We start from the raw sequence: 21,294 nt of genomic DNA on the forward strand, positions 1-21,294 counted from the left end.
AGAGCCAGGAGGAATTATTGAAGATGGTTTTTTAAAAGTGTTTTAAAACTACTTTGGAGCAAAGTGCTGGTGTGTTAGACACTTGGAACATTCCCTGCAGGCAGATATATCCTTAATTGGGTCCAGGTCCAGATTAATTACTATGCTAAGCACGCTGCAGAATGGTATTAAGCTCCTGTAGTAAAGCTGGGGTAGCTATGCTCCCCCACCCCATTCTAATTTACCAAAGACGCCTGAGGTGTCAGAATTAGGAGAGAAATAAAAAGCAGCATAATACCATTCTATCAGTATGTAGATGAACAGGGACAGGGTCCAAAACTAACCACCAGAACATTTCCTCCCACCCTTTGGTAATGTTTTATATTGGTAATGTTTTTCACTTCATAGTACCGTAGCACATTAGTGTATGCTGTCTGATTTTCTCCCCTTCAATTTAGTTCAATTTCCTTTTTTCCCAACTGAATGTAGGCACTCTGTACCAATTATTATTGCTACTTATCATTCCCTAACAAAATGCCCATAATTTTAGAAGCTATGTGGTATGTGAGGGGTGGGCCCTTATATGGACACTCTGGAATGTGCAATAGGACTCTGTATGCACTCTGTACAAGAAGAAATACCACCACTTCCAGGGCACAGGTGGGAAGCCTGTGACCAGGGACTGACTTTTGAAAATGTATTTCCCCCTCTTTCCATGTAGTTTCACAATAATTGTAAGTGGCAGACCCTTATTTGAGAAAAATAAGCTGATGTGGATTTATTTATGTTACTTTTTTCCTAGTGATGTGGCTTGGGGAGTGCGTGGCGCTGTGGTCTAAAGCACTGAGCCTCTTGGGCTTGCCAATCAGAAGGTCAGCGGTTCGAATCCCCGTGACAGAGTGAGCTCCCATTGCTTTGTCCCAGCTCCTGCCAACCTAGCAGTTCAAAAAGCATACCAGTGCAAGTAGATAAATAGATACCGCTGTGGCGGGAAGGTAAACAGTGTTTCCATGTGCTCTGGCACTCATTATGGTCCTTCATATGCCAGTAGCGGTTTAGTCATGCTGGCCATATGACCTAAATAGCTGTCTGTGGACAAATGCTGGCTCCCTTGGCCTGAAACAAGTTGAGCGCCTCACATAACAACAACAACAACAACAACAAATCATTTATATCCCACACATCTGGCTGGGTTTCTCCATCCATTCTGGGTGGCTCCCAACAGAACAACAACAGCAATGTGATAAAATATCAAACATCAAAAACTTCCCTAAACCCCACAGTTGCTTTTGACTGGAGTTAACCATCCAGGAGTCCTTTACCCTTTTCCCTTACTTGGCATGTCTTTGGGATATATGGTAATATTTCAAGCCAATTACCACTGCCTTTAAGTTTTAGTTCTCTATGTTACATGATTACTGCTTTGCAAAAGTTTGTAAATTATATGAATATTCTGTATTCATTATTATTGGGAGGGGGCTCAGACAAAATTGAAAACCATAAATTCAGTTATGCTTTTTTTAATGAAAAGGTAAGTTACAAAGAATAGAAAAAATGAAGAGTAATAGTATCAAAAAGAATGTTATTATTGTTTTATTTATTAAATCTATAGAAACTTATTATGGCATAGGCTTCTGTGAACTAAAGGTCATTTCATCAGCTACAACTTAGATGAGAGCCAGTATGGTACAGAGGGTAGTGTATTGGACTTAGGGTTTAGAAGACCCAGGTTCAAATCTCCGTTCAGCCATGAAGCTCACTGGGTGAACTTAAGCCATTCACTGCCTCTCTCAACCTAACTACCTCACAGGGTTGTTGTGAGAATAAAATGTACATTACGTTGAACTCCTTGCAGAAAAGCGGGATATAAATGTCAAAGTAAATAAAATGATAATAAATAGTTCAATGTGACACAAGACTCTATGTTGATTTTGCTGCAGGAGACTGTCTACTCCTCAGAAAAAGAATAGAAAGGCAAGAGTGGAGAACATCTGTTAAATAAGCTTGAGAAGTAAGTGCAAACAAGAAGCGTCATGATGTGCCTCAGCTTCTGAGGTAAGTTGAGCCCTGTAGAGGGAGCTAAAGCTGCAGCAACTGCAGGTCCTTCACACACGGCCTGGTGCTGGTTGTTATAGCAGGCAATTATGTACCACAGTTCCAACTCCAGTCTCCAATTGTCTCTCTCTTCCACCTCTCTGCTCATTTCCCCTCTTTACCCCTAGCTAGACATCTTATAAATCAGCTGCTTTGTGTTGCAAAAACCAGGCAGGCCGTTTCATTGGCTGTTGCCAGGAAGATGTCTCATGTGACTGAGGTACACACACATCCGCATGGTCCTTGGTGGTGGTGATGATTAGCTCTCAATCTGAAGCATCTACTATCTGGAGAGCCTGTTAACATGAGTAATAGAACACAGAGTTTGACTTTCCAATTATTTGATGCAGTGCTATCTGTGCTCCAGCCCTTAGGGGACAATCAATGACAGAATACACTTAAGGGAAAGCAGGGAGCAGCACTGATTGAAAACAGACCCTTCCTCATTACAGAAATGGCAGTAGCAAACCATTCATTGCAAGAGTTTATTTATTCCTGTCATCTTTTGCTGGCAAAAGGTGCTAGGCTGTTAGCCCTCGAGACAATTCTTCCATCTGCAAACCTAGAGCTCTGTGCAGCAGAAGCCATATCTCACGGCTGCATTTCAAAAAACAAGGATTATTTCTATGACTGATAATGAAACCTCGTCTCCATGGCTTTTTCAGACTGTGACCTCTGTTGAGATTGAGGGCTGGTGGCTAGGTTGTATGGTGAACTAGGAACGCCTGAGAGCTAAGGCGTTATGAAATTATCTTTCTGCATGGAAGGTACTAAGTGGAAATGCAGTAGCAACCGGTTACTCTCAGCATGTGCTAAATGTAAACTAGTGATAAAAACAGAAGAGCCTGCTGGATTAGACCAATGGCCCATCTAGGCCAGCATCCTGTTCCCACAGTGGCCAACCAGATGCCCATGGGGAACCTGCAAGCACATGAGCACTCTCATCTCCTGTGGTTTCCAGCAACAGCTATTCAGAAGCTTTACTGCCTCCAACTGTGAAGGAACTGCATAGGTGCTACTGGGATCCCGTGCCCATTTCTGTATCCTAGGCTGGATCTAAACACATCAAAGAAACGTTTCAGGTAGGGAAGAAATGGGACTCCACAGCGTCATCTAGTGGCACAGTGTTATATCACATATACAACGCTTTTTCTTTACCGATCTAGCTGAGTCCCCAATACAGTGGTACCTCAGGTTACAGACGCTTCAGGTTACAGACTATGCTAACCCAGAAATAGTACTGTTATGTACTGAAGTTCTCACCCTGGGCCAGCAGGGGGATACTGTAGATAGTTTTCACTCAGGTCCACGTCAGTTATTTTAGGCGGGAAACCCTGGGTTGTTGTTGCTACAATGTTGATAGCCGGCTGCCTATAAAAGCAGGCCGGCTGAGCTGTTTGCTGTTCAGTTTTCTGTTCCAGCTTACAAAATAAAGAGCTGCTTTGGAGAAATCGCTGTGTCGTCTGCCATGTCTACCCACTATTCAACAAGTACCTCAGGTTAAGATCTTTGAGAACAGAAATCGTGCGGCGGCAGTGGGAGGCCCCATTAGCTAAAGTGGTACCTCAGGTTAAGAACAGTTTCAGGTTAAGAACAAACCTCCAGAACATTAAGTTCTTAACCTGAGGTACCACTGTATCTCCTTATGCGAACAAAGGAGCTTCCAGATCATCTCTATTTTTGAGTGGAATTCAGTCACATACCAGCAAAGGGTCAAACTTCTGAGAAAGTGACGGAAAATGTGGGATAACACTTGCTTTGATGCAGCATTGTCTAACCTCCCCACAAACCAATCAGAATGAATGTTCATTAAATAGCCAATGTTGTCTTATTTCATTGCAAACAAATCAGGATGAACATTCAACCTTAATACACAGGTTGTCTGGAAACATTGTATATTTATATCAATGTGCAAGCCATGGAGATTTTCCCACTTCTTGCCGTCTATGAAGTCACTTGCCTTATGAGTGAGTTGGGCGTCTCAATCCACACAGAGTGCACTGGGCCCAGAATATCCTGTTGGAATCCCTGCATGACAGGGTGTTGAGAATTCTCACTGAAATGAGATTGTTTTCTGAGCCCAGGGAAATTTATCTGGTTTATAGTTTGTCCCTTGTTTCAGAACTAATCATCATGCTTTTCCTGAATTAATGTATGTTCTACTCATGATTCTGGGGTAACCTAATATTATGCTAAATTTATTCATTTATATCCTGTCTTTGCTCCTTGGAAATATATGTATTTTCTCAGCCAGTCTTTTCTCTAGGCACTGATAAGATACAGCGTTTCTGCAAGATTGCGGCATCACTTGTCTTCAAACTATGCCACAGAATGTGTCAATAAACCCCTGCACACACTGCCACACATTGGTAATTCTGATGTGGTATACAAAAAATAAGAAAATGTGGGGAACTATGAAGTGTCTCCATTATGTTGTGAAGTAGCTAAGAACGCAGAAGATCAGAAAAATGCTCCAGTTCCAAAAAAATATTTCTTTATAATTTAAAATATTTGAAGGCCCTGTCCCTGTACCTGCCATAGGGGTGTGCACCAACCATAAAATATGGCTTGGATCACAATTCAGTGTTTTGTAAAACAGTCCATTCTGGATGGAACAATTTCAGTGGCTGCTGGATTTGTATAAGGAGTTCAAGTCTTCTTCATTTCACCTCATGGGAAATTAAAAAAAAAAACTTTTTCTCTTTTGGCAGAGGTAAATGGCATTTGCATGCATGCATTGCATGCTCATCACGGTGGCTAAAGCCTAATTACAGGCAAAGAGGTCCAGGGTCTTTAAAATGTGACTTCATCCCGCCCCCAGAAGGAACCAACTATAACTGTTTTAAATTTGGGGGCAAAAATGGATGACATATGTATTCTGAGGGCAGGTTTAGGTTTAGGGTGGGAATCATCACTCATTATATTTAGTGGCTGAAAATTGCATATATTATAGATACACTCCTGTTGGGCACGGGGAACCTACCAAATATAGGTCTAGGGACTTTGTGCTGGGCGCCTTTAAAATGGATTTTGGAGTAGAAAGAACTAAGGGATTCACTTTCTGAATATAAAAATTCCCTTTGATTACAAGCTTGACCTGTCAGTCATTATGGAGCATTCCTCCTGTGCCTTTTCACTGTTTGCTCTCCCTCCATCACCTCACCCAGATACTATGGTATCTTTAGAGACGTTACTTTTGCTTTCAGCAGACACTTGTCTGCTGTATTTTTTGATGTCTGGATCGCTGAAGTCCCACAAAGCACTTCAGGGCTCCTTGCTTCAACTTGTACCATATTGTAAAGATCCTGCTTCACCTCTGACAAGTTCAAAATGCCTTCACAAAGTATCCCATTTTGATTTGGGATTTGAAATTCATCTGAATCTGCTCTCACACACAGGCAGGAAAGTAGGGCTTCTGAGGCAGGTCTCGGGCTGTGGGCACAGGCAGTCATCATGAATCCTTGTCCCAAAACATTTAGGGCTTTAAAGTTCAATTGCAGCACTTTAAGTTGGGCCCAGAAATGCACAGGCTGGTCTCTGCATGCCCTAATAGAAACCACCTCCTGTTCAAATTTGTTAAGTACTCTTTTAAAGCAGTCAGTCGGTTAAACCACAGGAGTGCTCTAGACAATGGTTGTAGAAGACACCATTGCAAAACCACTTACATGGCAATCATTCTATTGATTATAATGGGAATATATGCTGCTTAGTGGCTCAGCTATAACCCAAAAGCTACATTAACCTGGCTAAATACTCTTAGGGTGCAATACCAGTTTGAAATGCTTGTTTAATATGCAATAGAAATGCAATTTCACTGAGGTCTGATTATTCTGCACCTCTGCCCTGATCTGCTTGCTGCATGAGTGCCTCTCTCTTTCTTCCTTAAAAAAACACACCCCACACCTCATTTTTCTGCATTTCTCTCATACCTTTTCAGCACTTAATTCCAGGCATCTAGTGATCTGTCTCTGACTTCACCATTACAACATGATGACTTCATAGTTGGGTTCAACGTGTCAAGAATGCTATTAATCTTTCCCCGCTTGGGTTCATATAATTCTCAGGTGAGATGAGTGATACAGTTAATAAATTGGGATGGAATAGCTGCAGTTGTCTCTAGGGCACTCTGATTCATGCAATGTAAAGACAGACACCTCGTCTTCAGCTCCTTCTTTTATAAATGCCCCAGGAATCCATTAGCAAAATGCACAATATCCAAAGCCAGCCAAAAAGCAGTCTTTGTTGCCATCATCAGTGCATGCAGCGAACTCCAAATCTAAAAACAAATTGAATCAGAGCTCTGAGATTCCACATGTGCTCAAATCCTGTCTCATCCCCAAAGGAGCCGTTATAGGAGGAAAAGTTTGGTAAACATTACTTTGGAACAGAGTTGAGTTGTATTGATTAGATGTGAAGTGTCTCCAAAATACAGTGGTACCTCGGGTTAAGAACTTAATTCATTCCAGAGGTCTGTTTTTAAGCTGAAACGGTTCTTAACCTGAGGTGTGCTTTCACTAATGGGGCCTCCTGCTGCCGCTGTGCCGCTGGCGCACAATTTCCTTTCTTATTCTGGGGCAAAGTTCTTAACCTGGAGCAGCCACTTCCTGATAAGCAGAGTTTGTAGCCCAAAGCATCTGTAACCCAAGGTGCCACTGTACAGTCATACCTCGTTTTGCGAACGTGATCCGTGCAGGAGGCACGTTTGCAACACGCAGCATTCGCAGCCTGAGGTGCCACGTCTGCACACAGGCGTGATGTGATTCAGCGCTTCTGCACATGTGTGTGACGTCATTTTGTGCTTCTGCGCATGTGCGAGCGCCAAAACCCAGAAGTAACGCATTCCTGTACTTCCAGGTTCGCCACGGTCCGCAACCCGAAAACGCGAAACCCGCAGCGTTCGTAACCCAAGGTATGACAGTACCTCCCTTTTGTTATGCACCTAATTAAAGGCACCAGAATGCTAATTAAGGCCAGAGGCTGGCAGCTATGTCGATATCCATCTGCTTGGTGCTTTACCCAAAACAAACCCCCAAAGTGGAGTTAACAGATGGTGTGGTGAAGCAACAGCTGAACTTTGCTGCCCGATACAAGCAGGCCAGCCTCTGGTTTCAGTGCTCAGTGCCAGCTAGTGGCTTTGGGACTTATTGTACACCTCAAATGCCAAAGACCATGGATGTGATTGCACACTGCGTGAGCAAAACTACAGTTGCAGGCTTGATGGTGGCTTTTAGGGAGCAGCATTGTAACTTTCGATTCCTCACCCCCCAAAAATAATAATGTAGGGTTTTGTTAAAATATGTATATAACATATTTCCTTATGTTAACTGTGTGGTTCTAAAGGAAATGATTGTCAAACAATGATATGCTTAGCACATTCTTCTTTCTTTTAAGTGTTAAATAAAGGTCAAAGTACAGTGAGTGAGGTTAAATGCAAATTGCATCAGCTGGGGGGGCTGATTGTTAAAGTAATTGGATCAGGGCAGACATGGAGCGGTAGTTAACCTTTTCCTTCCCCTGCTGCAGTCCTAAGGAAAATTCCTCTTCTGACGTCTGAGGTTCTTTTGGTACCTCTTTCCCCCCACCTCCAAAGCAAATACTAGCTTCAGACGAGGGAGGATCTCTCAGGTCCACACAATGGTTTCATTCAGATCCCTTCCATTATTAGTCCCCAACTGCACTGATGCAAATTGCATTTTTCTAAAAACCACACAGAGGCATTTCACCTCAATCATCCTTTCGCCCTGACTCATCATTACCAGGGAGCTTTTGAATACATGGCAAGTTTATGCAGTTCTGACCAGTCATTGAACCCCTTTCTGGGAGTGGACTTGTTGTACAGCATTTAACCCCTGGTCCAGCAACTAATAAAAGAATGATCGGAAAAGAATGAGTGGAAAAGTAAATAAAAAGCACCACGATGAAAGAAATCAAACACCAGCACAAAGAGAAACCACTCCCTTTTCCATTTGCACTTGCCATTGTTACGAAAGGCATTTGACTTCCAGCCCATCTATAGAAGCATCGGGGGTTGAGAAGAGTGTGTGGTATGTACATGCCACACAACAGATACCTAGACAAAAATCAGGTAGCAGAAGAACACTAGCTCCTAGCCCTTGTGATCATTTAGAACCATTTGTAAATGCATGTGTAGCATGTGGTGGAAGATCTGCAGACTTGGAAAGGTCTGTTTTGTTGAACAAAGAGTCCAACGGCCAAGAACTTCTACTAACCCAAGTGCTGCTGTGGAACCTGAAAGGTCTGCTGCCCACAATCCCTTGCACATTATAAAGTGTCCTGAGGCCCAGCCCTTCAGTCTCATGCTGTTTTACTGGCACACATACACTTACATACTGACAGATGGATCAGGCCAGAGGCCCATCTGATTTGGCATCCTATTCTCACAGTGCCACCCCAATATCTATGAGAAGCCTACAAATGAAACCTAAATGCAGCAGCCGAAGTGTACTGCCTCTGACCAGGGAGGCAAAGCATATCCATTGGGGTTACTAGCCTTATCCTCCATGAATCTGCTTGACTTGCTTAGGACAAAAGCTGGGTCTGCCCTTGAGGAAGGGCTACAGATAGTTCTTGGTCCTTCTCCACTGGCTGCTGCTTCCTCGGCCCTACACTAACCAATCCCATTCTCCATTTCTTTCTCCCTTTTCCTCTCACCATGCCCAGAACAGCTCCCATCCTTGTCAAAAGCTGTTGCACAGCTATAATAAAATATTATCTAGGCTCAGCTTCGCATTTGACTGGGGGCGGTGCAGTGGGCTGGAAGTCATGTGACCTGCTCAGAGCACATAAGCTGGTCAACGGGGCTCAAAATTCATGAATGTCATGAATTAAAAAACCAGCGATCTTTCCAAGATCTGAGCAAGCTTATTTGGAAATGAGCTGCTTGGAAATCAGCGGGGCTTCCCATCGATCAAATGGGCCAAGGATTGGAGTGTAGTACATAGCCTTTCTCCTCTGTTGTCCTGGCCCAGGTTCCTTTCATTTAGATAGGTCTCCTTGTGCCAGAAGAGCACTTCATGGGTCAGACTGTTAGTAGCAGCATTCCTGGATGGAGGAAAGAGGGAGGGTGGTGAAAAATGTCCACTTCACTAAACTGAAAGGACGTGTGCTTACCCTGCAGGGAAGTAGAGCCCACAGGTTTGCTCTGCCACCCGTCAGCTGCATTATCTAAGCATGGCCTACTTTGATGGTGTCTGCCATAGCAGATTTCCTGTGAATGTTGTTCCACATTAGCAGCACACCTTGCCTCCCAATGTTCGCTACACTCATTAGGCAATGCAAAGTGACACTGTACCCCGACAAGTCTCCTCTGTCTTGTTGCATTTTTCAGAGAGGCTTCTCTCCCCTTGTTTTATAGAGCTTCATGCTTCCATCAGATCAGATAATAGGGCAACTGCTTCAGTCCTGAGCTTGTTATCGCCCTTGCTAAAATGTGGACATCTTTCCTGCTTACATCTTCGGACTGAGCACTTAGGAATTGTCATTAAAACCTCTTCACAGCAGTTGCCTACATTTTAAACGAAGAGTGATGATTACTAGAGCTACAGGTTTTGTCAATTAATCAGTTCATTTAATTGTTCTTGAGCGGTCAGAAAACTTGTGCCCAATTACCTGGGCAGAATATTTTTTTCAAAAGGAAGTTTACTTTTAATGCAATCACTTGCAGTTAAAAATATATGCATGTCAGGCATCTTCTTTGAAGAGGCATCCCTTCTCTCGTATAAAGAAGAGGCTATCTCTTCTGAAATGGTGTAATAATGGTGGTTGATCCAGACAACTCTGTTTTAGTTCCCCAATTGTATTCTTCTTGTCCTTTGTATGATACTCGCAGTGCTCTTCAGAACTCTGAGAATACAGTACTCTTAAATTTGAGGGAATGGAAGTTATGTCGGCAATCCCATACTCATTGACAATAAGTGCCATTGAAAATGATTCTGGGTAAACACATACAGAATTGCACCAGGAATCTTATTTCTGTTTTTTCTTAAGTCCAATTCATTCTTGGTTGGGCCCAAGGTTATATTCCTGAAATCTATGAAACAGTGAAATGTGAGCATTGGCTCCATTTTATTAATAAGCTATATGAAAAGATAGAGAGGCAACCCCTCATCTTAGCTTTTCAGCCATACCGTTCATGGTGATATATTTGTGTGGTCGCCATTCTGTCAGAAAAAGTAAGCCCTCGATGATTAATTTAAATATATATGCAAATTCAAAACTGCCTGTTGTCTAACATTAGGGCTCACTTGTCACTGTCCCAAGGAGGTGGAGAATGGTTTGGCCCTTTCAGCCTTGGCCAAGTGACCAGACATCATGAGGTTCCCAGAAAACTCTGGATGGATAACAACCCTAATGATGAGATGAGATGCTTTCAAGCTAAACTAATTGGGCGTATTGGAATTCCTATTTTTATTGGCCACATTGACTCAGATAAAAGATAAGATGGTACCATGTACATTCTCATCATGGAGCAGTAAATCAGCCAATAAGGTTTATATGCTGTCAGTACATTAGCTGCAAATGTAAAACTTATTTCCTGGATGTTGCTTCGTAAGATGCACTATTAGACAATCTGAAGAAAATTAAGTCATAAGTGTTGCAGGCTTACAGCATCAGCATCATACATTTTATGAGAGTCATTGGGTTTGCCAGATAGAATCAAGCCTATCAGCTGTGTTTCACTCCAGAATCTGGTTTCAGAAACTTTCCAAATCCATTCATTCTGGGGAAAGGGGACTTTTAAGGTGGCCAGAAAATCAACTGGGGGTTATGAAATTAAGATCTCACCCAGAATAACTTTGGGCTGGTTTCTCGATGTCCAGTGCATCCCCCCCCCCCCCCCGTCTGATAACTTAAGTCAATTTCAGCGGTTGAAGAGTATCTAAGGCCATGTTTATCAAGGCTTCCTGTACTGCAGATCTGATGCCTTGGGTCATAAATGCAGACTCTTATATTGGTAAATGTGTGCTCCAGTCTCACACTGTGTATCATGAGATAATGGGAATGTGGAGAGGGACACTTACAGAGGACAGTTGGTTGGTTGGTTGGTTGGTTGGTTGGTTGGATGCAGAAGTGCTCAGCCCCTTCCATGTTTGCCTCTTCTTTCAAGCACCTTCCCCACAATGTCCTAATTCACCATTCCCATTACAAGCTGACCATCTTGTTATAATCAGCAGCAGATGCTGGAAACCACACCAAGCAAGTTGGAGTTAACTTTTTATTAGCAAAAACAGGATCTGCACAGGAGCAACTCTTCTTCATGAAGCAGTTGTGGAGACTAAAGGTTCCTGTCTCCCCACATCTGCCTAAGTCTCCTCCTTTTCAGGGTTTTCCCCAGGCAATCTGAGACTTTGCCTGCTTGAAGCTAACTTCTCTGCTCTCTTCATGCCTCTCTTGATTCTGAGAGACTATGGGGAGAGGACCTTGTTGCAGCATGAGGGCGAAACACCCATGACTCTTCACCAGCCTTTTGGCCTCCCTCCTTCCACTCTCCTGCTTCAGCCTCTGCCTCTGATTCTGGACTTCTCTCCGCCACAGACTGTGCTGAAAGTTGGGGTACGATCATGACTATATATATCTGCAGCCATTAGGGCTGCCATACGTCCGGATTTTCCCAGACATAACCGGGATTTCAAATGTAGAATTGATGTTTGGGATGAATTTCTGATCTTTGACCCTAGCAGCCATCACTGCAGTTACAGTTAAGTGAATGCAGTACATGTACATATCTACTTTTAGATAGAATAGTTAAGAATCTGCCATCCTCCTTTGCACTTGGACAGAGAACCAAGAACCCTAAGTGTGCTGTTAGCTTTCATTATTAAAAGAAACGTAAGAACGGCTTCATTTTCAACACTGCTTTTAGTATGGTCAGACAATGGGAGTTAAAAAGCTTTGTTGATGCATAATTACAGCGAGAAGTGCAATTTTCTAAAGAATAACAAGCATTCTTTTTCATGATTGTAGTTAAAATGTGATTATTACAGTCCCTTAGAGCCAACGATGCTTAAATGCAGAAGAGGCGGGAAGTTACATCAGTTGCAAATAAGAGAATTGCTGATAACTGTCTGAGGACCAGAATGTAGTACTATTGCAATATTTTCAAAAATAGGGTAGGAGAAACAAGGAGGGGCAGGTAGAGCCATGCAACCTCCCACACTGCAATCCACTTTCAAAATGATTCTCTTCCTTCCTCCCATTGCTCCTTGATCTACTCTCCCAGTCCCTATAGGGCAATCTGTATCACTGCTGTATTCCAAAATTCACTTTCCCTAAAACAAATCTGACCCAGGCCCTTTGTTCTTTTTAGTGGCCCCAGTTCTTGGAACAGATACAAGGAGCTGGGCTTTCTCCAAGTCAAGAATCCAGCCTTTCTGCATCATTTTTCTCAAGCAAACCCTGTAAAACTCTGCAGAAATAGTTCTTCTAATTGGTGGTTGCTGCTGTGTCTGTGTGCTCTTTGCTAAACCACACACACCCTGCTTCGATGGGCTTCCTTATTATTGCTTCATATCCAGCCTAGTTACGGGAACATGCGGCAGAATTGTGGTCAGGCATCCGCCTCACTAGAAAGTTGCTGCTGAGTGGACTGTGGATATGTTCCTGTCTCATTTATGTTTGCAAGGAATCAGCTTTGTTAGACATCTGCTGAGGCCTCAGCACCTCAGCAGTGTCTGCCACTGATCCCCTGATTCACTGCTGCTGACCAGGAAGGGCATCAGCACTTGTGCAACAAGAATATGCAAAGCCCTTAGCCGGCAAGTGGAACTGAGATGGTTCCCTCCATCCTCCTGAACGTCCTGAAGCCTGTTGAAGTTAGGCTGGCCAGAGTTCAGAGGAGGGCTGTTTCCATTGTGGCACCCGTTTTGTGGCATGAGCTCCTTATGCTTTGGAGCTCAAATGAGCAGCGAAAATGGGTGCTTTCACAGGCAATTGAAGGCCTTCCTGCAATCACCCTAACTGTAAGGTCTGGAATGTAAGTCCACATGACATGTCACCATCAGCAAAGGCACAAACAGATCTGGTCTCCTTGTAGAAGTGCTTCCTTGGAAGCACTGTCTTCTTACCTTGAACAAGAACCACACAAAAGACCAGTCCTACCCTTTTAAAAGTAGAGCCAGGACACGTGTGTCAGGTGTGGAGGCAACACATTTGCTCTGCCTAGCCAAGTTTCTGCTGGTGTACCTTTTGAGCCTTGCAGCCTGTATTCTGAGACAATGCAGTGTGCTAATTTTCTTAATAAAACCTTCAGAATTTCCTGAACCAAGGGTCCGAGTCATAGGATCACAGGAGATCCTAACCCTCTGCAATGTAACGTCTTTTGCGTGAAGCTGGAAGCCTAGACAGGAGGAGTCCTTAGAATGCACAGGACCCTAGGAGAAAGCATGGCGCTTAGAAGTGAGGTTTTATAGGGGAAGTAAAGTTTTATATGTTTGTAGTGGTGCTAAGTATCCCATCTCCTGCCCCACACCTCTATGAACTAGAAAGGGATGCCCCACCTACGCTGTTTCCCACAGCTTTAAGCAGAATCTGATGCTGTTTTCCTCAGTTATTAGCATGTTGATGCTGCTGATCATAGAAGTGTAAAACTGTAGAGTTGGAAGGGACCCCAAGAGTCATCTAATCCAGTGTTTCCCAACCTTTTTTGGGCAAAGGCACACTTGTTTCATGAAAAAAATCTCGAGGCACACCACCATTAGAAAATGTTTAAAAAATTAACTCTGTGCCTATATTGACTATATATAAAGTAACTCTCTTTAATAGGAATCAAATAAACACAAAGAAAGTATTTTATAATTACTTTATTATGAAATAGTAAGTAAACAGAAATATGAAAAATTATAAAATACTTTATTCAGTGCGCAACCTGGGCCTGTTTGGCTGAACACAAAGCTGATATTCTGGCTGGAATCGAAGAAAGACACAAACGTAGCTCTTCGTCAACAGCTCTCAGTCTCTCTCTGTATTTAGTTTTTATAGCCCCGCCTATTCAAAGAGGACTATTAATTTGGAGAGCTGCTATCTTCCAAACTGTGAGACGACGAGGCAAAAGGGGAGCCCTGAATGGAACTTTGCGTTTTTGTCTCAACGCCGGTCTCGCGCTGCCGCTTCCCGCGCTCTCAAGGACCCGGGAGGAGGAAGGCATGAAGGGAATCCCGAAGGCGCGAAAACCTCGCGCATGCGCAGGCCTTCCGCCTGCGACAGCCCAGTAGGCCGGCCGAAGCGAGCGGCGATGGGATGTGGGAGGGAGCTCGCTCGCCGCCCCGCGTGTGCTCGCCGCTGCCGCCCCGCCTCTCGCCGCCCGACTCGCCCGCCTCCCTCCCACGGCACACCAGGCAACGTCTCGCGGCACACTAGTGTGCCGCGGAACACCGGTTGGGAAACACTGAATTCTAATCCAACCCCCGGCAAAGCAGGAATCTTTTGCCCAATCTGGGGCTCAAACCCATGACCCTGAGATTAAGAGTCTCGTGCTCTACTGATTGAGCTATGCTCCTTGCTGCTGTTTTATATACAGTACACACACACACACGTTTTATGTTGAAATATGCCTTGTGAATCAGTTTTGATTCAAGAGGCAGGATATAAATATTTTAAAGAAATGGTATTAAAAATACAGTTGACCTTGAATCATAGCTCCTTGTCAATCAGTTTCTTGTTTCCAGCCGGCCTTGGAACCAACGCTTGAGATTTCCACATCCCACACACTGCCCTTTCTATGTAACTAGCACTCTCAATATTTTCAAAGTACGGTAGACGCTTGCAATGTTGGACTTCTGCAGTCCTCCATTCTGGTAAAAGATAATGGCTCAAAAGGTGTTTGCGTGTGTGTACAGATATCTAATGAATATAAATAACTCAGTTTCAGAGACATAACAGTTAATAACTGTAGCAAATAAAAGGACTCGGACAGCAAACCTCCCAGGAGTCTGAGCTTTCAGTGAGTGACAGGTACATTAACTGGAGATGATTGGACTGCATCCAGTCAGTTTATAAATGGAGCAGTCAGGAGTAGTAGAAGCACATTGCAAGCATGTATAAACACGAGATTTATCCCGGGAACATTTAATTAAACTGGAAAGGTAATGTGTAACTCTTCCATTTCAGGGAGCACTACATTGGAGTCAGATGAGTTACTGTACAGGGGCGAACACTTTGTCAAGTTCAGGGTATACATACAGCATGTATGACATGCGATGAAAGCAGAAATGCCACTGCTTCTCTTCTTTGTCTGTTAAACTGTGCTAGACTGGTTGGTTTAAGCAGGGGAATTGGTAAGTCGCTGCAAAGACACCTATCCTTTAGAAACAAGCAAACAAATAAAGAAATTAGTATGAGAACACATTGCTTTAAAATTTATTTTATAGTATCTTGTTTTCACTGTAAGGCCCTGATGAGTCTGCTGGACTGAAATGTGGGGTATAGAGGCAGAAAAGAACAATCTGTGTTTATCATTTGTGGTTTGTTGGGATGGGGCAAAACAAACCGTGAACCTTGGCTCAGAGGTAATGCTAAACCAGACCATGGCTTGTTTTCCAGCAGTGCAGCAGCAGCAGCAGCAGCAGCAGCAGCAGCAGCAGGAGTGGTGGGGATCAGTGGCAGAGGAACCCTCTCTGGCACCCGGGGCGGAGCAGCCTGTACAGACTGCACATGTGCGGCATCCCAAACGGACTGCGCATGTGCAGTGGCCGTATGGGATGCCGCACATGCACAATCCATATGGGCTGTCGCTCGTGCATGGCGACGGTACAGGCTGCCACGTGAGCACCATCCCATACGGACACCGCATAAGCGGCGCCCATATGGATTGCAGGCCCCCTTGGCTGGGGGGAGCCAGGGCCCATCTTGTCACCCCTCCCAGAGTGGTGCCCGGGGGGACCCGCCCCCTCCGCCCCTCTTCCTATGCCACTGGTGGGGATGAGGGAGGAAGCACTCACAGCTACAGCAGTGAACATTGGTACACTGCACAGAGCATACCGTAGTTTAATTTAGCTACGCTTTAAAGAAATGTGCAAACCAGACCAGAGTGTTATTCAGTAACAGGCAACCTGTGCTGGGTCGTCCAGGCCTGTCACGAGGGCATTTGGAGCTGCTGGTTTTTGCGTTGCAATTTCTGAGAGTGTAATTTTAGAGGTTAGAGCAAAGGAGACAGGGTTAATCGAGCAATATCTTCCAGCATACACTGTAATAAAGCCCTTCTGTGTGCTAAGTAAATGCCAGCTTATTTCCGGACTATGCTGTAATGTGCTAGCTGCGCAATTATATTTTTCTTGAATAACACTGTACAAGCAGCCTGCTGCATAGCATCCTTGTTATGCTGGACACCACCAGCCTAATGAAGCTGAGTTCAGTGAAACTTTGAAAGAGAATGGGCAAATCTGCCAGTACTGGTTTCTCTCAGTTTCCTATTTTTATGTTCAGTTCACCACATTTCTTCATCAGGTCCTCATGAATATTCACCAGCATTTTAGTATGAATTTCTCCAGGTATACACATTTTTGTAAGCTATTTCCCATAATATAATGTTGAGAAGAGCAGGGCTTCACTGTCCAAACTAGCTGCAGCATGCAACTGTTTGAATGCTAAGACAGCCCCACAGGTTGAAGGTTCATGGGGATCCCAGACCTACACTGGTGATATATTGGTTAATTCAAGAGAATTTAACTGCACACACACACATCACTGTCTAAGTGGAATTGTTCAGTGAAGTAGAATAGTCTCGCTAGTGACATTCCCTATGCCCATGTAGCTATGTTTTTTTCTTCCCGGCATTGTATTCCATGTTGCTAAGGTAATTTCCCTTTCTGAACGTCTGTGGCCCCATATCACCTCTTCACCTCAACTCAGAAATCAAATGCAAAGGTCGGAATTACCACTCCAGGAAGCCTCTCAGCAGGGACAGCAAACACTGAATTACAGCAAAAAATAAATAAATGTCCCAAGATTTGCTACCTTGAGATGCTAGCCTCACCCTGATCCTTGGTGGGGATCTGCTTAACTTTCTTCTCGTTCTAAACTCTCTCTCTCATTTTTAGGTGAGCAAAGAGCATCCTTCCAGAGCAAGTCTGTAAAAAGCTCCTGCCTTCTTGAAAATTGCTCTGAAGAAGACACACCTTTACCACAGGGCCTACTGGAAACTGCCAAATGATAATGGCCAGGAAGAGGGGTGGTGTTCTGTCAAAGGATCTCATTTACTTAATTGTTTAGCCAAAAGCTGAAATGTCTGGAAACCACAAAGTCATGGCCCTTAGAAGTCCGCATTGTTCTGTACTCTCACAACATTATAATAGAGTGATTTCATCACCGTTATTTTCATCTTTTCTCTCCTTCAGTTCTTTTTAAATAGTAAACTAGTGAGGCTGTCCTATAGAATGATGGCCCTATAGAATATATTGAATATCCTTTACTGGACCAAGTAATTGCATAAAATAGGAATGCTCTCCAAACCTTAACTTTAGGAAGAGTTGTTTAGAGCAACAACAACGTTAAAATCCTCCTCTGCCTTTAACAACAGCCCAACATGCGGATGTAGTTGGAGAAGCTTAACCTTCTATATGTCTCTGGATCAGGCTAGTGATATAGGCACAGTAAAAATAAATAAATTTAAGTGGCAAGTCTAGTTTTTGACCAGAGGTTATAGCATAACAAAAATGACCCTGAACAACTTAGCATCATCAGCAAATTTGGCTACCGCACTGCTTACCCCTAGCTCCAGCTCATTTATGAACAAGTTAAAAAACACAGTGCAGATGACAGAATTAGATAAGCTTATGCTATGCACTTCTGTATTGAATAAACATGACGGAAAACATTTTAGGGAAAGCATTGTGTTATTAGCGCCATTTGTGCAGTTTCATGTAATATTGCCATGTCAGATATCGGCCAATCATGGATGTTATTGATTGGGCATTTTCTGTTTATTGACCTGATGATTTCAAGCAGGTTCAACACAGTTTGATTTATGTTCTTTTCGGAACATAAATCCACGATAAAAGGTTGGCGGTCATTTGGTCCGATTGCTGGTGATTTATCTGCTCAGAAGAATTTTAGGTCTGGGAAGAGGGGGCTGACCCATTAATTTGGCAAGGAAGGTGGCAGAATTGGCCATCAGGAATAGTTCTGAGTGCCTCCACTTTCTTGCCAATAACACTTGTCAAATCTTTCAAGGCCAGTTAATTTTTTTTTGGGGGGGGAGGGGGAATCACTATTAATATGCATCAGAAAAGAAGGAAAGCTATAATTAAAGAGAATGTGGCTTCCTAGGCCCTGGGCTGTCCATCATATAAGGAGAGCGATTCTGCTTAAAGCTGACGTCTTGTTTAGCATTGATAATTCTAGAAAGAGTCCAATTAAAGTATTTCAAGAAGACATCCCAGTGCAACTCTACATTGATTGTGTTGCTAATGTATATTGAGTTTTAGCTAAATACAGCCCCAGGTGCTGTACTGGAAAGCACAGGAGCTTGCTGTCCAAAGCTCTTAATCTTTTTTGTATCGATTTGGCCGCTAATGATATAACCTTCTCCTCTAATTAACTGACATCTGCATTAGGCGGAACAAGAACTCCCCTTTACCAGACTTTGCCCACCTGTTACCTACTCAAGTTTTTGTTTTGAGAAATATGGCCTCCTCCTCGGTGGTCATTGTACCCAAATCTCATTCCCCACAAGAACCATCGTGAGAAAGAACTGCATGCCCTCCAAGTGTCCAGGGAGAGTCCTGGAATTGTGAAAGCCATCCTGGCTTCTGATTTGATCCCAGAACGTCCCTGTTTCCCTTGTCAGTGCCAAACTCAGGGAGAAGGATGAGCTGGTGCTTGTCCCAAGTGACAGCAGCGGTGGCAGCTGTGAGGGAGCATCCCATTGCCTCTACATGGCCGTTGCTGCCAGCCTCCTCCCTTGGGCAGCTTGTAGCAGCTGCTGGAGAGCAGGCGAGGAGGACAAGAGGCTGTGGCTGCTGAGGCCTAACCCCCCGTGTTGCACCAGATTTCAGGGGCAGGCATAGGGCAGGGCCACCCTGGGTGAAAAGAAAGGGGGAGCGGAATGGAGTCTTGATTTGTAAAATGCTTTGTGTGTCCACATCTAATCTTGCCCCATTCTAAAATTTATTAATTGCCGTGCGTTTTTAGTTTTGCAAATCTACCAAAGAATCTACCAAAGGTTTGTTTGATAATGGGAGCCATCAGCCAGGGAGAAGACAATGCCGGCATGGAGGGGGAAGTTACCAGGGTAACGGGGGGGGGGGGACCACAGGAAAAAAGGTGTCCTTTTAAACTGAGGTTTTGAGCAAGGGTTTTGGGGAAGGAAAAAGGAGGGGCCAGAACTGGCCGGGAGATACTGCACTGAAATATCAGGGGACATGACTAGCTGCTGCTTTGGCCCCAAGCATGCTGAAGCCATGAGAGGAGCCACGAGAGACACTCTTGGGGAGTAATGTTTTGCATTTCCTCCATCAAAACTCAGGTTGTAAATATGTGTAAAATAAACTATTTTCCTTAAAGATACTAGTCTTCGCTGTGTCTCATTCCTAAAGATCACAAATCCTAGTTAAATGCCAACACCACTGCAATCTTGCTACCGTTTAGCAAAGGTTGGGGTGGCCTGTAACAATATCATTGCCCCCTTTAAAACCATGTCAACAGTACTTTGCTACACAACATAACCAAGGTATAGCCAAGTACAATATATTTTCTTGAGTCCTCAAAAAAATGGCTTACAAATCTGAGAGTACTTGCTTTTCACTTACAACCATTTAAACATTTTTATCTCGTGTTAATTGGTATATGAGGTAAACTGTAACTGCACGATGTCATCCGGCCAACCTCAGATGACATACCCTATTTACAGGGGCTTTTTGTTTGCATACACTGCAAACATCCTATCTGCATCCTCAGAGATTGTAAGAACAAACAATCATCCTGGTCCTCTCAGCAGGAAACATTTTATCTCTTCTCTCTGGTTTTTAAGACAGCCCAAACACCATCTGACTTCACAAAATTCATTACTAAAGTTGTTGTTTTTTTAAATTAAAAAACTGGATTTCAAATACTTTTTATTACTAATTATTGTGAATGGGGGAAGAAAATAAACATCAAAGAAATAAATAGCCATATCCCTCAGTTTCTATAAATACTAAATGACATACTGAAGTGGGTAGTTCATCTTGCACAGTTAAGTAAACTTTCCCTCTGATGGAAGGAAGCAATATCACTTGTCTTGTGTGTATTGCTGAATGGCCTCTCCACTGTTAGTTTATTGCTTTCCAGATTTGATTTGTAAGATTCATGCTTATGGGCTGATGGCAACATGGAACCTTGGGTGGTACAGCAAATGGCACTGCTCTGGGCTTCAGCTTGCCAGGTTTAGGGTTATAGCCAACTATGTTCTACTCAAGAGTAGTCCCACTGAAATTAATAAACCCATTCACCACATACATTAATTCCAGTGGGTCTGTTGGCTACAGCCCTTAGCATGGGAGAAGGATAATGCACCTGTCACATTTTATATAGCAAAGAAATTTTAGCATGCAACTTTCCCCACTCCATGCTGTGAAAAGTGATTGAATTTTTCTATTCCACATCAGCAGTGAGGACTCAGGAGTTCTGTGGTCCCATGAGCAGGTGAACTGATACTGTACCTTGTGAGTGAAACTGGTACGGGGTTGGTCATGGTGCCCCACACGTTAAAAAATTGTGAAATTGCTCAAACATACACTGTGTTAATGGAGCACTAATGGTTGCAAATACCCTTTTATCAGATGGCATGCATAGGTTTTGGAACCTGCCAAAGATGATTGACTGCTGTTTAGGTCATGCCTCTGATTATCAATGTGCTTAATAGCTTTCTGCATTTATAACAGCATAATGGGTAAAAGCAACATGTGATGAAATCATTATTCTAATTCATCAAATTCTAATTCATCAGGGAACAGTAGGAACTCAAGATGTCTTGTTGAATTTGCCCTTTTTAACAGGCTCAGAGGGCAGTGGCCAGAGAACTACAGTTTGCAGAAACCAATATAATATATACCATTTGCATGAACCCACAATATGCTGTGCTGGGTGTCTCTGCTGTAGACAACTTGTCTTCTGTTTGCATGTTGTTCCCCAGTTGAATGAAGATTCAAAAATAGAAGTCTGTCTGTAAAACGCCATTAATAAGAGAGTCAGACATAGCACGCACAGCAAGAGAAAAGGTGATGGCAT

General features: G+C 43.4%; 1 long non-coding RNA gene across 2 annotated transcripts; it reads left to right on the forward strand.

Moving 5' to 3' along the window:
- Window positions 1-1,925: 1,925 nt before the first annotated feature.
- Window positions 1,926-19,547, forward strand: LOC310838770. 2 transcript variants are annotated; one of them, XR_014561158.1, is made up of 3 exons: window positions 1,926-2,034; window positions 6,011-6,137; window positions 17,127-19,547. It is a non-coding gene; the product is annotated as an uncharacterized lncRNA (long non-coding RNA). The 2 variants fall into 2 exon arrangements; XR_014561159.1 differs by lacking the exon at window positions 6,011-6,137 and adding an exon at window positions 15,199-15,365 and having other exon boundaries at window positions 1,933-2,034.
- Window positions 19,548-21,294: the final 1,747 nt, after the last annotated feature.

Source organism: Podarcis gaigeae (genome assembly GCF_964106915.1).
Source record: "Podarcis gaigeae genome assembly, chromosome: 2".
Taxonomy (NCBI): domain Eukaryota; kingdom Metazoa; phylum Chordata; class Lepidosauria; order Squamata; family Lacertidae; genus Podarcis; species Podarcis gaigeae.